A 14,674-nucleotide genomic window follows, 5' to 3' on the forward strand; every position below is an offset into this window, starting at 1 on the left:
CAGCGCTACATAGAGCTCGGCTGGGAGGCCATCACTGCCCGGGGTCCTGCCCGGCCTAAAGGATTTAGCGGCAGAGTGCAGCTCCCCCAAGGTGAGGGGGGCATCCATAGCTGCCCTACCTGTAGGATCAATAGGGTTAGTGATACCTGACAGGAAAGATTCAGCTGCGTCGTCGTCTGTAGTCTTAGGGGAGTAGAGTTTGCCGTAGTAGTCTGAGACGACTCCCATGACGCCCTCCTTCCCCCTCCTGGGGGTGCCAGACTCGTCCCGCAGCTCAGTCAGGGGCGTGTGGCCGGAGTGGAGTTTTCTGAAAAAGAAAGAATTACATTTCTCACCCTTCTCCAGATTCTCCACCTTGGAACGGAAGATGATGCGATTGGCCTCTTCCTCGAAGTGCCTTTTCAGGCCCCCTTTGGCCTCAGCCAGATCATCCTTCACATCCCAGCCGCAGAGTTGGAGATCCAGCAGGGACTGCAGCTGACGCTGAAGTCTCCTGAAGTTTCTCTTCCTCTCGCACGCCTGTTGGCGGCCTTTAGCCTGAAAGAAACTGCGAAACTTGCCCTTGACATACTCCCACCAGTTAGACATACAGTCAAAATACATTTTGTCATTTTTCCACATTACATAGGCATCCCTCAGCTCAACCATCACCTCTTCCTTTCCCAGCAGAGCGCAGTTCAGCTTCCAAGAGCCAGGGCCGGGAGGGAACCCGTGACCCAGAACACCTTCAAAGAGAATGGCCCTATGATCAGAGAAAAAGCAGGGAACCATGACATGCCTGTTTTGTCTTACCGCTCTCGATGTAAACACAAAGTCAATCCGGGAACGCACTGAGCCATCGGGGCGGCTCCAAGTATAATTCACAGAGCCGGCCCCCATAGATCCCACTGCATCCCGCAAGGATGCTTCGGCTACCATCTCCTGCAACAACCTGGAAGAAACATCAAGTTTAGCATTAGTACAAGAACTCCTACCATCTTCCTCTATAGGACAGTTAAAGTCCCCAGCCATCACTACCGCCCTGGTGGTTGCGAGCTGGGCCCGCAGGGTCTGGAAAAGCTCCAAACGCTCATTCTTACCCGGGGATGCATACACACAGATAAGCCTGATAGGCTCACCCGCCCAGGAGCCATCTACGATAAGCAATCTGCCGCAGACAAACTCCTGAACGGAATCTAATGTAAAGAGGCTTCCCCTGATAAGAATGGCGACCCCTGCAGACTTACAGTCACTCCCCCCAGACCAATAGGAGGGCCCGTGAGACCACTGCCTCCCCAGATGCCTGTAGGAACTAGAGAAAGGGAGAGAACATTCCTGCAACATGTAAACATCACATTTCTGACTGTCAAGAAAGGTAAACACAGACTGACGTCTAATCTTATCCTTCACACTCCTCACATTAATGGTAAAAAGAGAAAAGTTAGCCATTAGTTGGGAGAAAAAAGAGAGTTAGCACAGTCAATACATCAGTTACCCTCCTTGTCCGGTGGGACTTGGTCCGGTCTGCCCGTGTCCCCTTCGGGTGGGAGCAGACCTTTCTCCTCTAGCTGGTCGAATAGGCAGATTTGGGGCAGTTGTAGGAATTCTTCCTCCTCCTGCTCAGAATCCAGCAGCTCATCCACCATCTCTACCAGGGCCCCCTCTGACGGGAGAGGGTCCTCTTCCAGCTCGATTGCCTTTTTCTTGGAAGGGTCAGAGTCGCCAGCTGGGCTGTCCAGCTCTTTCCGCTTCCTTCTTTGTTTGTTCTCATCACCTGCAGACACAAGAGGGAGGAGGGGGGGGAAATCCTCCAGGGAAAGGGAGGGAGCTGCAGTAGCGGTGGAGGGGGTTAGTGCTACTGCAGGGGGGGGGGGTGTTGTGACAGCGGGGAGGGAGGGGGGTGCTGTCACAACAGGGGTGGGAGATATCTTACCAGCTCTTGGCTGCGGTGTGGGCTTCTGTTGCTTCCTCTGGGCTGGCTTGGGCTGCAGGGCAGGGGCAGGTCCGCTTTCCGGCAGTCCGATCCCGGCAGCTGCAGCGTAGGATCTGGCCCTCTGGGGGCAGTCCCTGTAGATGTGGCTGGCCAGGCCGCAGAGGTTGCAGGACAATTTTCTTGGGCAATCCTTGGACTCGTGCCCCGCCACCTTGCAGTTCCTGCAGGCTGAGACCTTGCAGCTTCTCGCCATGTGGTCAGCTTCCCCGCATTTTCTGCAGTTCCTCGGCTGATCGGCATAGTGGAGGAGGCCGGCAGAGCCGCCCAGGGCAAAGCTTGATGGCAGGTGTTGGAGTCCGTCAGTTGCCGTGCTGTCTTTCCTCAGTCTGATGATAATGGACCACTTGCCTGTCCAGAAGCCGTTGACATCCAGGATCTTGGAGGGGTCCTTGACCACGGAGCAGAAGCGGCTCAGGAAGGTAGCGATGTCCTTACCAGGGGTGTGAGGATTTCTCATGGAGACCGTGACTCTTCTCTCCTCTCTCTGGATGGGGCAGTTCCCCACGAAGCGGGAGAAGGGAGACTCCGGTCTCGCAGTCTTCACTGCCTCCCAGTACCTCTTGCAGATGGCAATGGAGGCGAAGGTGATGTACCAGATCCCTTTCAGGTAGTTCTGCACGCTGAGGGTTTCAGCCTTGGAGAAGCCCTGGTCCAGGATCATCTTCTTGCCGAAGGTCTCGGCCGTCATGTCTGGGACCCTTCCTTCCACTTCCTTCAGCTTCAGGACCACGGTCTGCCTCATCCAGGGTTCCAGGGTGGGGGTCTTCTGGGGGGTGTCCTGGTTGGGCTGGCCTTGTCCGGCAGCAGCAGGGGCGGTGGAGGCAGAGGTTCCGGCCACGGGGGGAGGCTTCGGGGCGGTCGTCTTTCCTCCCTTCTTCCCAGGGGCAGGAGCAGGGGTGGAGGCAGGAGCTGGGGTAGCTGAGGCCATCGTCCTGGCTCTTCCTGGGGTAGAGAGGCTGGTCGTCCGGGGTGGAGGGAGCAGTGCAGATGTCCTCCCGCTGGGTAGAGAGGAGCAGGGGCTTCCGCTGAAGAGGAGGCACTTCTTCCAGTGGAGCAGGGCCCGAGGAGAGGAGGGCTTCTTCAGCCGGAGGTGCTCCCGGCGTCTTCTTCCCGGCAGGCAGGGGGGGGGTCGGCAGCGCTTCTTCCCCGGGGTCGGTCTTCTTGCTCCTGGCCGGCTTTGATCGGGTAACACAAGTCTCAAACAGTTCCTCACCAGGGTTAGAGTGTGCTATCGGATGAGCCACACTCAGGTATGTCCTCTGGGTTTTGGGCAGGAGAGAGACAAGTGCACCATGCAGCAGAGTCTACATCAGCCCCTCACCAATGTTAGAGTGCGCTATCGGATGAGCCACACTCAGCATAACCTCCACCGGGTAGTTGGTAAGCTGATAAGAACAGATACTACACTTGATCTTAGCCAAAAGGCCGAGAAGCGATAACCTGAAAAGGGACCCAGGAAAGCGCCCGCTTCTCAGGCTAGGCCTGACAACTGTAGGAGACAGCCACGCCACACGCCGTATACTTTCTTCAGCGGCGGCCCACAACACTCCATTGCTGCACATTCTAGGCCCGACTAGCCTGAAAAGCCTGACACCTTCACTGGGACCCTCTTTACACCTCTCTGTCTGCAAAGGCACGCACATGAGCCGAGGACTTTTCAAACGAGATGCCTGCAAAATTTGCATTAACTCCTCCCCTTGACCATAAGTGCAACGACGCCCGCTGATTAGTCGGCCTGCCGTTCCGTCCTCGTCTCCCCAGGCAATTAATCACACTGTCTGCCCAGCTTCTTTCGGAATATTCACAGCATGTCACAGAAACAGCACTTCAAGGTGCATCACAATTGTTTCTCGGGCCACCGGCAAGTAAATAGAAAAGGAAGCTGCATGCTGCAACAGCAGCAGGGTTCTAAAAGGTGTGTGTCATAATCCTCACTTGCCTTTATTATGTCACTGGGTCCACAAGAGGGAGACACACTACGTCAGATTAATAGTTTCATTCATTCGGAGATCCAATTGAATTTGCAAATCACAAGTTGCTCCATTAAAGGAATAATTGGATCAATTCAGTAATCCTTTTGGACAAAGAAAAGGGTCTTCTTATCTGCAAATGCTTGTTTGCTAAAAGAGATAAGAAACAAAACAACAAAAAGACACAATAAATTGACACGAAATAAGACACAGGAGACAAAAATCTGTTCTTATGTTTTTTTGTTGCTGAAAAGAGACATGATTCTATTTTTTGATAACTGGATAAGAGAAGTGCACCGGTCCTGGAAGTACTGCAATACCAGGTCAATGCGTGGAGTGGACAGAGCAAGCTCTTCTTCCATCTCCCTGTTCTAAAAATCCATTTAATATATGGCCCCCAGATAGGGGGCGTATCAGATATTAAACTGATAAGAACAGATACTACACTTGATCTTAGCCAAAAGGCCGAGAAGCGATAACCTGAAAAGGGACCCAGGAAAGCGCCCGCTTCTCAGGCTAGGCCTGACAACTGTAGGAGACAGCCACGCCACACGCCGTATACTTTCTTCAGCGGCGGCCCACAACACTCCATTGCTGCACATTCTAGGCCCGACTAGCCTGAAAAGCCTGACACCTTCACTGGGACCCTCTTTACACCTCTCTGTCTGCAAAGGCACGCACATGAGCCGAGGACTTTTCAAACGAGATGCCTGCAAAATTTGCATTAACTCCTCCCCTTGACCATAAGTGCAACGACGCCCGCTGATTAGTCGGCCTGCCGTTCCGTCCTCGTCTCCCCAGGCAATTAATCACACTGTCTGCCCAGCTTCTTTCGGAATATTCACAGCATGTCACAGAAACAGCACTTCAAGGTGCATCACAATTGTTTCTCGGGCCACCGGCAAGTAAATAGAAAAGGAAGCTGCATGCTGCAACAGCAGCAGGGTTCTAAAAGGTGTGTGTCATAATCCTCACTTGCCTTTATTATGTCACTGGGTCCACAAGAGGGAGACACACTACGTCAGATTAATAGTTTCATTCATTCGGAGATCCAATTGAATTTGCAAATCACAAGTTGCTCCATTAAAGGAATAATTGGATCAATTCAGTAATCCTTTTGGACAAAGAAAAGGGTCTTCTTATCTGCAAATGCTTGTTTGCTAAAAGAGATAAGAAACAAAACAACAAAAAGACACAATAAATTGACACGAAATAAGACACAGGAGACAAAAATCTGTTCTTATGTTTTTTTGTTGCTGAAAAGAGACATGATTCTATTTTTTGATAACTGGATAAGAGAAGTGCACCGGTCCTGGAAGTACTGCAATACCAGGTCAATGCGTGGAGTGGACAGAGCAAGCTCTTCTTCCATCTCCCTGTTCTAAAAATCCATTTAATATATGGCCCCCAGATAGGGGGCGTATCAGATATTAAACTGATAAGAACAGATTTTTTTTTTTTTTTTATTGAAAGCCTAGGTAGTCTGAAAGACTCCAATCAGTGCTCTCGTGCCCAAGTGTCCGAAAAAATAAGTGAAAACTTAAAAAACGTGCACAAGGGATGCAGAACTGGCCCTCCTCAATAAAGGAAGGGCCCTAGTCCCCGACCCCCGGATCCATAAGGACCCTTAGGGGGCAAGGGTCTTCAGACCCCCCTTCGCTGCGAGGCTAGGGGGGGTCCCTTTGGCCCTGGGATCCACCGAGGCTTCACCCAGGGCTCGACAACTAGCTCACCCCCGGGAGGGTGAGCCAACGATGGGGTTTTCAGGGGGACCGGAACCTGATGGCCACACAGCCCCCCCTAGATCTTCGGGGGTATAGAGCCCATAAGGACCTTATCCGCACCCTAAAATCCGTGAATAAAACATAGAAAAAAGTGGAGTGACAAAACAGGTGAGAAAATAAATAGTGCCGTGTGTAACGGCCCCAGCCTTTCGGCCGAGATGTTAAAAATTATTCCTGCCTAGCCAAAAGGCCGGGGCAAGGAAAGGTGTGTGGCATGAAAGTGGGGTTTGTGCAAAGTGCCGCATCAAGTGAGGGTCCCACGCCCCAAGTGATTTTGGCACCCCTGGGTCACCACTCCAGGGGCTCTAGCCCAGGCTTTCAAAGCCACCGGCCCTCTGGCCAGACCAAGCTTTCCCATGGTCCTTTCAGGCACAGGCAAACCCTACTCAGACAGGTACTCACTTGATCTTAGCCAAAAGGCCGAGAAGCGATAACCTGAAAAGGGACCCAGGAAAGCGCCCGCTTCTCAGGCTAGGCCTGACAACTGTAGGAGACAGCCACGCCACACGCCGTATACTTTCTTCAGCGGCGGCCCACAACACTCCATTGCTGCACATTCTAGGCCCGACTAGCCTGAAAAGCCTGACACCTTCACTGGGACCCTCTTTACACCTCTCTGTCTGCAAAGGCACGCACATGAGCCGAGGACTTTTCAAACGAGATGCCTGCAAAATTTGCATTAACTCCTCCCCTTGACCATAAGTGCAACGACGCCCGCTGATTAGTCGGCCTGCCGTTCCGTCCTCGTCTCCCCAGGCAATTAATCACACTGTCTGCCCAGCTTCTTTCGGAATATTCACAGCATGTCACAGAAACAGCACTTCAAGGTGCATCACAATTGTTTCTCGGGCCACCGGCAAGTAAATAGAAAAGGAAGCTGCATGCTGCAACAGCAGCAGGGTTCTAAAAGGTGTGTGTCATAATCCTCACTTGCCTTTATTATGTCACTGGGTCCACAAGAGGGAGACACACTACGTCAGATTAATAGTTTCATTCATTCGGAGATCCAATTGAATTTGCAAATCACAAGTTGCTCCATTAAAGGAATAATTGGATCAATTCAGTAATCCTTTTGGACAAAGAAAAGGGTCTTCTTATCTGCAAATGCTTGTTTGCTAAAAGAGATAAGAAACAAAACAACAAAAAGACACAATAAATTGACACGAAATAAGACACAGGAGACAAAAATCTGTTCTTATGTTTTTTTGTTGCTGAAAAGAGACATGATTCTATTTTTTGATAACTGGATAAGAGAAGTGCACCGGTCCTGGAAGTACTGCAATACCAGGTCAATGCGTGGAGTGGACAGAGCAAGCTCTTCTTCCATCTCCCTGTTCTAAAAATCCATTTAATATATGGCCCCCAGATAGGGGGCGTATCAGATATTAAACTGATAAGAACAGATACTACACTTGATCTTAGCCAAAAGGCCGAGAAGCGATAACCTGAAAAGGGACCCAGGAAAGCGCCCGCTTCTCAGGCTAGGCCTGACAACTGTAGGAGACAGCCACGCCACACGCCGTATACTTTCTTCAGCGGCGGCCCACAACACTCCATTGCTGCACATTCTAGGCCCGACTAGCCTGAAAAGCCTGACACCTTCACTGGGACCCTCTTTACACCTCTCTGTCTGCAAAGGCACGCACATGAGCCGAGGACTTTTCAAACGAGATGCCTGCAAAATTTGCATTAACTCCTCCCCTTGACCATAAGTGCAACGACGCCCGCTGATTAGTCGGCCTGCCGTTCCGTCCTCGTCTCCCCAGGCAATTAATCACACTGTCTGCCCAGCTTCTTTCGGAATATTCACAGCATGTCACAGAAACAGCACTTCAAGGTGCATCACAATTGTTTCTCGGGCCACCGGCAAGTAAATAGAAAAGGAAGCTGCATGCTGCAACAGCAGCAGGGTTCTAAAAGGTGTGTGTCATAATCCTCACTTGCCTTTATTATGTCACTGGGTCCACAAGAGGGAGACACACTACGTCAGATTAATAGTTTCATTCATTCGGAGATCCAATTGAATTTGCAAATCACAAGTTGCTCCATTAAAGGAATAATTGGATCAATTCAGTAATCCTTTTGGACAAAGAAAAGGGTCTTCTTATCTGCAAATGCTTGTTTGCTAAAAGAGATAAGAAACAAAACAACAAAAAGACACAATAAATTGACACGAAATAAGACACAGGAGACAAAAATCTGTTCTTATGTTTTTTTGTTGCTGAAAAGAGACATGATTCTATTTTTTGATAACTGGATAAGAGAAGTGCACCGGTCCTGGAAGTACTGCAATACCAGGTCAATGCGTGGAGTGGACAGAGCAAGCTCTTCTTCCATCTCCCTGTTCTAAAAATCCATTTAATATATGGCCCCCAGATAGGGGGCGTATCAGATATTAAACTGATAAGAACAGATACTACACTTGATCTTAGCCAAAAGGCCGAGAAGCGATAACCTGAAAAGGGACCCAGGAAAGCGCCCGCTTCTCAGGCTAGGCCTGACAACTGTAGGAGACAGCCACGCCACACGCCGTATACTTTCTTCAGCGGCGGCCCACAACACTCCATTGCTGCACATTCTAGGCCCGACTAGCCTGAAAAGCCTGACACCTTCACTGGGACCCTCTTTACACCTCTCTGTCTGCAAAGGCACGCACATGAGCCGAGGACTTTTCAAACGAGATGCCTGCAAAATTTGCATTAACTCCTCCCCTTGACCATAAGTGCAACGACGCCCGCTGATTAGTCGGCCTGCCGTTCCGTCCTCGTCTCCCCAGGCAATTAATCACACTGTCTGCCCAGCTTCTTTCGGAATATTCACAGCATGTCACAGAAACAGCACTTCAAGGTGCATCACAATTGTTTCTCGGGCCACCGGCAAGTAAATAGAAAAGGAAGCTGCATGCTGCAACAGCAGCAGGGTTCTAAAAGGTGTGTGTCATAATCCTCACTTGCCTTTATTATGTCACTGGGTCCACAAGAGGGAGACACACTACGTCAGATTAATAGTTTCATTCATTCGGAGATCCAATTGAATTTGCAAATCACAAGTTGCTCCATTAAAGGAATAATTGGATCAATTCAGTAATCCTTTTGGACAAAGAAAAGGGTCTTCTTATCTGCAAATGCTTGTTTGCTAAAAGAGATAAGAAACAAAACAACAAAAAGACACAATAAATTGACACGAAATAAGACACAGGAGACAAAAATCTGTTCTTATGTTTTTTTGTTGCTGAAAAGAGACATGATTCTATTTTTTGATAACTGGATAAGAGAAGTGCACCGGTCCTGGAAGTACTGCAATACCAGGTCAATGCGTGGAGTGGACAGAGCAAGCTCTTCTTCCATCTCCCTGTTCTAAAAATCCATTTAATATATGGCCCCCAGATAGGGGGCGTATCAGATATTAAACTGATAAGAACAGATACTACACTTGATCTTAGCCAAAAGGCCGAGAAGCGATAACCTGAAAAGGGACCCAGGAAAGCGCCCGCTTCTCAGGCTAGGCCTGACAACTGTAGGAGACAGCCACGCCACACGCCGTATACTTTCTTCAGCGGCGGCCCACAACACTCCATTGCTGCACATTCTAGGCCCGACTAGCCTGAAAAGCCTGACACCTTCACTGGGACCCTCTTTACACCTCTCTGTCTGCAAAGGCACGCACATGAGCCGAGGACTTTTCAAACGAGATGCCTGCAAAATTTGCATTAACTCCTCCCCTTGACCATAAGTGCAACGACGCCCGCTGATTAGTCGGCCTGCCGTTCCGTCCTCGTCTCCCCAGGCAATTAATCACACTGTCTGCCCAGCTTCTTTCGGAATATTCACAGCATGTCACAGAAACAGCACTTCAAGGTGCATCACAATTGTTCTCTCGGGCCACCGGCAAGTAAATAGAAAAGGAAGCTGCATGCTGCAACAGCAGCAGGGTTCTAAAAGGTGTGTGTCATAATCCTCACTTGCCTTTATTATGTCACTGGGTCCACAAGAGGGAGACACACTACGTCAGATTAATAGTTTCATTCATTCGGAGATCCAATTGAATTTGCAAATCACAAGTTGCTCCATTAAAGGAATAATTGGATCAATTCAGTAATCCTTTTGGACAAAGAAAAGGGTCTTCTTATCTGCAAATGCTTGTTTGCTAAAAGAGATAAGAAACAAAACAACAAAAAGACACAATAAATTGACACGAAATAAGACACAGGAGACAAAAATCTGTTCTTATGTTTTTTTGTTGCTGAAAAGAGACATGATTCTATTTTTTGATAACTGGATAAGAGAAGTGCACCGGTCCTGGAAGTACTGCAATACCAGGTCAATGCGTGGAGTGGACAGAGCAAGCTCTTCTTCCATCTCCCTGTTCTAAAAATCCATTTAATATATGGCCCCCAGATAGGGGGCGTATCAGATATTAAACTGATAAGAACAGATACTACACTTGATCTTAGCCAAAAGGCCGAGAAGCGATAACCTGAAAAGGGACCCAGGAAAGCGCCCGCTTCTCAGGCTAGGCCTGACAACTGTAGGAGACAGCCACGCCACACGCCGTATACTTTCTTCAGCGGCGGCCCACAACACTCCATTGCTGCACATTCTAGGCCCGACTAGCCTGAAAAGCCTGACACCTTCACTGGGACCCTCTTTACACCTCTCTGTCTGCAAAGGCACGCACATGAGCCGAGGACTTTTCAAACGAGATGCCTGCAAAATTTGCATTAACTCCTCCCCTTGACCATAAGTGCAACGACGCCCGCTGATTAGTCGGCCTGCCGTTCCGTCCTCGTCTCCCCAGGCAATTAATCACACTGTCTGCCCAGCTTCTTTCGGAATATTCACAGCATGTCACAGAAACAGCACTTCAAGGTGCATCACAATTGTTTCTCGGGCCACCGGCAAGTAAATAGAAAAGGAAGCTGCATGCTGCAACAGCAGCAGGGTTCTAAAAGGTGTGTGTCATAATCCTCACTTGCCTTTATTATGTCACTGGGTCCACAAGAGGGAGACACACTACGTCAGATTAATAGTTTCATTCATTCGGAGATCCAATTGAATTTGCAAATCACAAGTTGCTCCATTAAAGGAATAATTGGATCAATTCAGTAATCCTTTTGGACAAAGAAAAGGGTCTTCTTATCTGCAAATGCTTGTTTGCTAAAAGAGATAAGAAACAAAACAACAAAAAGACACAATAAATTGACACGAAATAAGACACAGGAGACAAAAATCTGTTCTTATGTTTTTTTGTTGCTGAAAAGAGACATGATTCTATTTTTTGATAACTGGATAAGAGAAGTGCACCGGTCCTGGAAGTACTGCAATACCAGGTCAATGCGTGGAGTGGACAGAGCAAGCTCTTCTTCCATCTCCCTGTTCTAAAAATCCATTTAATATATGGCCCCCAGATAGGGGGCGTATCAGATATTAAACTGATAAGAACAGATACTACACTTGATCTTAGCCAAAAGGCCGAGAAGCGATAACCTGAAAAGGGACCCAGGAAAGCGCCCGCTTCTCAGGCTAGGCCTGACAACTGTAGGAGACAGCCACGCCACACGCCGTATACTTTCTTCAGCGGCGGCCCACAACACTCCATTGCTGCACATTCTAGGCCCGACTAGCCTGAAAAGCCTGACACCTTCACTGGGACCCTCTTTACACCTCTCTGTCTGCAAAGGCACGCACATGAGCCGAGGACTTTTCAAACGAGATGCCTGCAAAATTTGCATTAACTCCTCCCCTTGACCATAAGTGCAACGACGCCCGCTGATTAGTCGGCCTGCCGTTCCGTCCTCGTCTCCCCAGGCAATTAATCACACTGTCTGCCCAGCTTCTTTCGGAATATTCACAGCATGTCACAGAAACAGCACTTCAAGGTGCATCACAATTGTTTCTCGGGCCACCGGCAAGTAAATAGAAAAGGAAGCTGCATGCTGCAACAGCAGCAGGGTTCTAAAAGGTGTGTGTCATAATCCTCACTTGCCTTTATTATGTCACTGGGTCCACAAGAGGGAGACACACTACGTCAGATTAATAGTTTCATTCATTCGGAGATCCAATTGAATTTGCAAATCACAAGTTGCTCCATTAAAGGAATAATTGGATCAATTCAGTAATCCTTTTGGACAAAGAAAAGGGTCTTCTTATCTGCAAATGCTTGTTTGCTAAAAGAGATAAGAAACAAAACAACAAAAAGACACAATAAATTGACACGAAATAAGACACAGGAGACAAAAATCTGTTCTTATGTTTTTTTGTTGCTGAAAAGAGACATGATTCTATTTTTTGATAACTGGATAAGAGAAGTGCACCGGTCCTGGAAGTACTGCAATACCAGGTCAATGCGTGGAGTGGACAGAGCAAGCTCTTCTTCCATCTCCCTGTTCTAAAAATCCATTTAATATATGGCCCCCAGATAGGGGGCGTATCAGATATTAAACTGATAAGAACAGATACTACACTTGATCTTAGCCAAAAGGCCGAGAAGCGATAACCTGAAAAGGGACCCAGGAAAGCGCCCGCTTCTCAGGCTAGGCCTGACAACTGTAGGAGACAGCCACGCCACACGCCGTATACTTTCTTCAGCGGCGGCCCACAACACTCCATTGCTGCACATTCTAGGCCCGACTAGCCTGAAAAGCCTGACACCTTCACTGGGACCCTCTTTACACCTCTCTGTCTGCAAAGGCACGCACATGAGCCGAGGACTTTTCAAACGAGATGCCTGCAAAATTTGCATTAACTCCTCCCCTTGACCATAAGTGCAACGACGCCCGCTGATTAGTCGGCCTGCCGTTCCGTCCTCGTCTCCCCAGGCAATTAATCACACTGTCTGCCCAGCTTCTTTCGGAATATTCACAGCATGTCACAGAAACAGCACTTCAAGGTGCATCACAATTGTTTCTCGGGCCACCGGCAAGTAAATAGAAAAGGAAGCTGCATGCTGCAACAGCAGCAGGGTTCTAAAAGGTGTGTGTCATAATCCTCACTTGCCTTTATTATGTCACTGGGTCCACAAGAGGGAGACACACTACGTCAGATTAATAGTTTCATTCATTCGGAGATCCAATTGAATTTGCAAATCACAAGTTGCTCCATTAAAGGAATAATTGGATCAATTCAGTAATCCTTTTGGACAAAGAAAAGGGTCTTCTTATCTGCAAATGCTTGTTTGCTAAAAGAGATAAGAAACAAAACAACAAAAAGACACAATAAATTGACACGAAATAAGACACAGGAGACAAAAATCTGTTCTTATGTTTTTTTGTTGCTGAAAAGAGACATGATTCTATTTTTTGATAACTGGATAAGAGAAGTGCACCGGTCCTGGAAGTACTGCAATACCAGGTCAATGCGTGGAGTGGACAGAGCAAGCTCTTCTTCCATCTCCCTGTTCTAAAAATCCATTTAATATATGGCCCCCAGATAGGGGGCGTATCAGATATTAAACTGATAAGAACAGATACTACACTTGATCTTAGCCAAAAGGCCGAGAAGCGATAACCTGAAAAGGGACCCAGGAAAGCGCCCGCTTCTCAGGCTAGGCCTGACAACTGTAGGAGACAGCCACGCCACACGCCGTATACTTTCTTCAGCGGCGGCCCACAACACTCCATTGCTGCACATTCTAGGCCCGACTAGCCTGAAAAGCCTGACACCTTCACTGGGACCCTCTTTACACCTCTCTGTCTGCAAAGGCACGCACATGAGCCGAGGACTTTTCAAACGAGATGCCTGCAAAATTTGCATTAACTCCTCCCCTTGACCATAAGTGCAACGACGCCCGCTGATTAGTCGGCCTGCCGTTCCGTCCTCGTCTCCCCAGGCAATTAATCACACTGTCTGCCCAGCTTCTTTCGGAATATTCACAGCATGTCACAGAAACAGCACTTCAAGGTGCATCACAATTGTTTCTCGGGCCACCGGCAAGTAAATAGAAAAGGAAGCTGCATGCTGCAACAGCAGCAGGGTTCTAAAAGGTGTGTGTCATAATCCTCACTTGCCTTTATTATGTCACTGGGTCCACAAGAGGGAGACACACTACGTCAGATTAATAGTTTCATTCATTCGGAGATCCAATTGAATTTGCAAATCACAAGTTGCTCCATTAAAGGAATAATTGGATCAATTCAGTAATCCTTTTGGACAAAGAAAAGGGTCTTCTTATCTGCAAATGCTTGTTTGCTAAAAGAGATAAGAAACAAAACAACAAAAAGACACAATAAATTGACACGAAATAAGACACAGGAGACAAAAATCTGTTCTTATGTTTTTTTGTTGCTGAAAAGAGACATGATTCTATTTTTTGATAACTGGATAAGAGAAGTGCACCGGTCCTGGAAGTACTGCAATACCAGGTCAATGCGTGGAGTGGACAGAGCAAGCTCTTCTTCCATCTCCCTGTTCTAAAAATCCATTTAATATATGGCCCCCAGATAGGGGGCGTATCAGATATTAAACTGATAAGAACAGATACTACACTTGATCTTAGCCAAAAGGCCGAGAAGCGATAACCTGAAAAGGGACCCAGGAAAGCGCCCGCTTCTCAGGCTAGGCCTGACAACTGTAGGAGACAGCCACGCCACACGCCGTATACTTTCTTCAGCGGCGGCCCACAACACTCCATTGCTGCACATTCTAGGCCCGACTAGCCTGAAAAGCCTGACACCTTCACTGGGACCCTCTTTACACCTCTCTGTCTGCAAAGGCACGCACATGAGCCGAGGACTTTTCAAACGAGATGCCTGCAAAATTTGCATTAACTCCTCCCCTTGACCATAAGTGCAACGACGCCCGCTGATTAGTCGGCCTGCCGTTCCGTCCTCGTCTCCCCAGGCAATTAATCACACTGTCTGCCCAGCTTCTTTCGGAATATTCACAGCATGTCACAGAAACAGCACTTCAAGGTGCATCACAATTGTTTCTCGGGCCACCGGCAAGTAAATA

General features: G+C 48.4%; 1 protein-coding gene, 10 non-coding genes and 1 pseudogene across 11 annotated transcripts in view; 1 reads left to right on the plus strand and 11 right to left on the minus strand.

The window, feature by feature from the left end:
* The window catches only part of LOC142095485 (uncharacterized), a 185,296-nt gene that overhangs the window by 167,302 nt on the left and 3,320 nt on the right, over positions 1 to 14,674 (plus strand). The window lies entirely within an intron of this gene.
* Positions 3,253 to 3,409, minus strand: LOC142095965 (U2 spliceosomal RNA; annotated as a pseudogene).
* Positions 4,229 to 4,419, minus strand: LOC142095837 (U2 spliceosomal RNA). Its single transcript, XR_012678011.1, has one exon. It is a non-coding gene; the product is annotated as a U2 spliceosomal RNA (small nuclear RNA).
* Positions 5,239 to 5,420, minus strand: LOC142095895 (U2 spliceosomal RNA). The gene has a single exon (XR_012678027.1). It is a non-coding gene; the product is annotated as a U2 spliceosomal RNA (small nuclear RNA).
* Positions 6,978 to 7,168, minus strand: LOC142095838 (U2 spliceosomal RNA). Its single transcript, XR_012678012.1, has one exon. It is a non-coding gene; the product is annotated as a U2 spliceosomal RNA (small nuclear RNA).
* On the minus strand, positions 7,988 to 8,178 carry LOC142095839 (U2 spliceosomal RNA). The gene has a single exon (XR_012678013.1). It is a non-coding gene; the product is annotated as a U2 spliceosomal RNA (small nuclear RNA).
* On the minus strand, positions 8,998 to 9,188 carry LOC142095841 (U2 spliceosomal RNA). The gene has a single exon (XR_012678014.1). It is a non-coding gene; the product is annotated as a U2 spliceosomal RNA (small nuclear RNA).
* Positions 10,009 to 10,199, minus strand: LOC142095842 (U2 spliceosomal RNA). Its single transcript, XR_012678015.1, has one exon. It is a non-coding gene; the product is annotated as a U2 spliceosomal RNA (small nuclear RNA).
* Positions 11,019 to 11,209, minus strand: LOC142095843 (U2 spliceosomal RNA). The gene has a single exon (XR_012678016.1). It is a non-coding gene; the product is annotated as a U2 spliceosomal RNA (small nuclear RNA).
* Positions 12,029 to 12,219, minus strand: LOC142095844 (U2 spliceosomal RNA). Its single transcript, XR_012678017.1, has one exon. It is a non-coding gene; the product is annotated as a U2 spliceosomal RNA (small nuclear RNA).
* On the minus strand, positions 13,039 to 13,229 carry LOC142095845 (U2 spliceosomal RNA). The gene has a single exon (XR_012678018.1). It is a non-coding gene; the product is annotated as a U2 spliceosomal RNA (small nuclear RNA).
* On the minus strand, positions 14,049 to 14,239 carry LOC142095846 (U2 spliceosomal RNA). Its single transcript, XR_012678019.1, has one exon. It is a non-coding gene; the product is annotated as a U2 spliceosomal RNA (small nuclear RNA).

This window comes from Mixophyes fleayi, chromosome 6 (assembly GCF_038048845.1).
Source record: "Mixophyes fleayi isolate aMixFle1 chromosome 6, aMixFle1.hap1, whole genome shotgun sequence".
NCBI lineage: Eukaryota > Metazoa > Chordata > Amphibia > Anura > Limnodynastidae > Mixophyes > Mixophyes fleayi.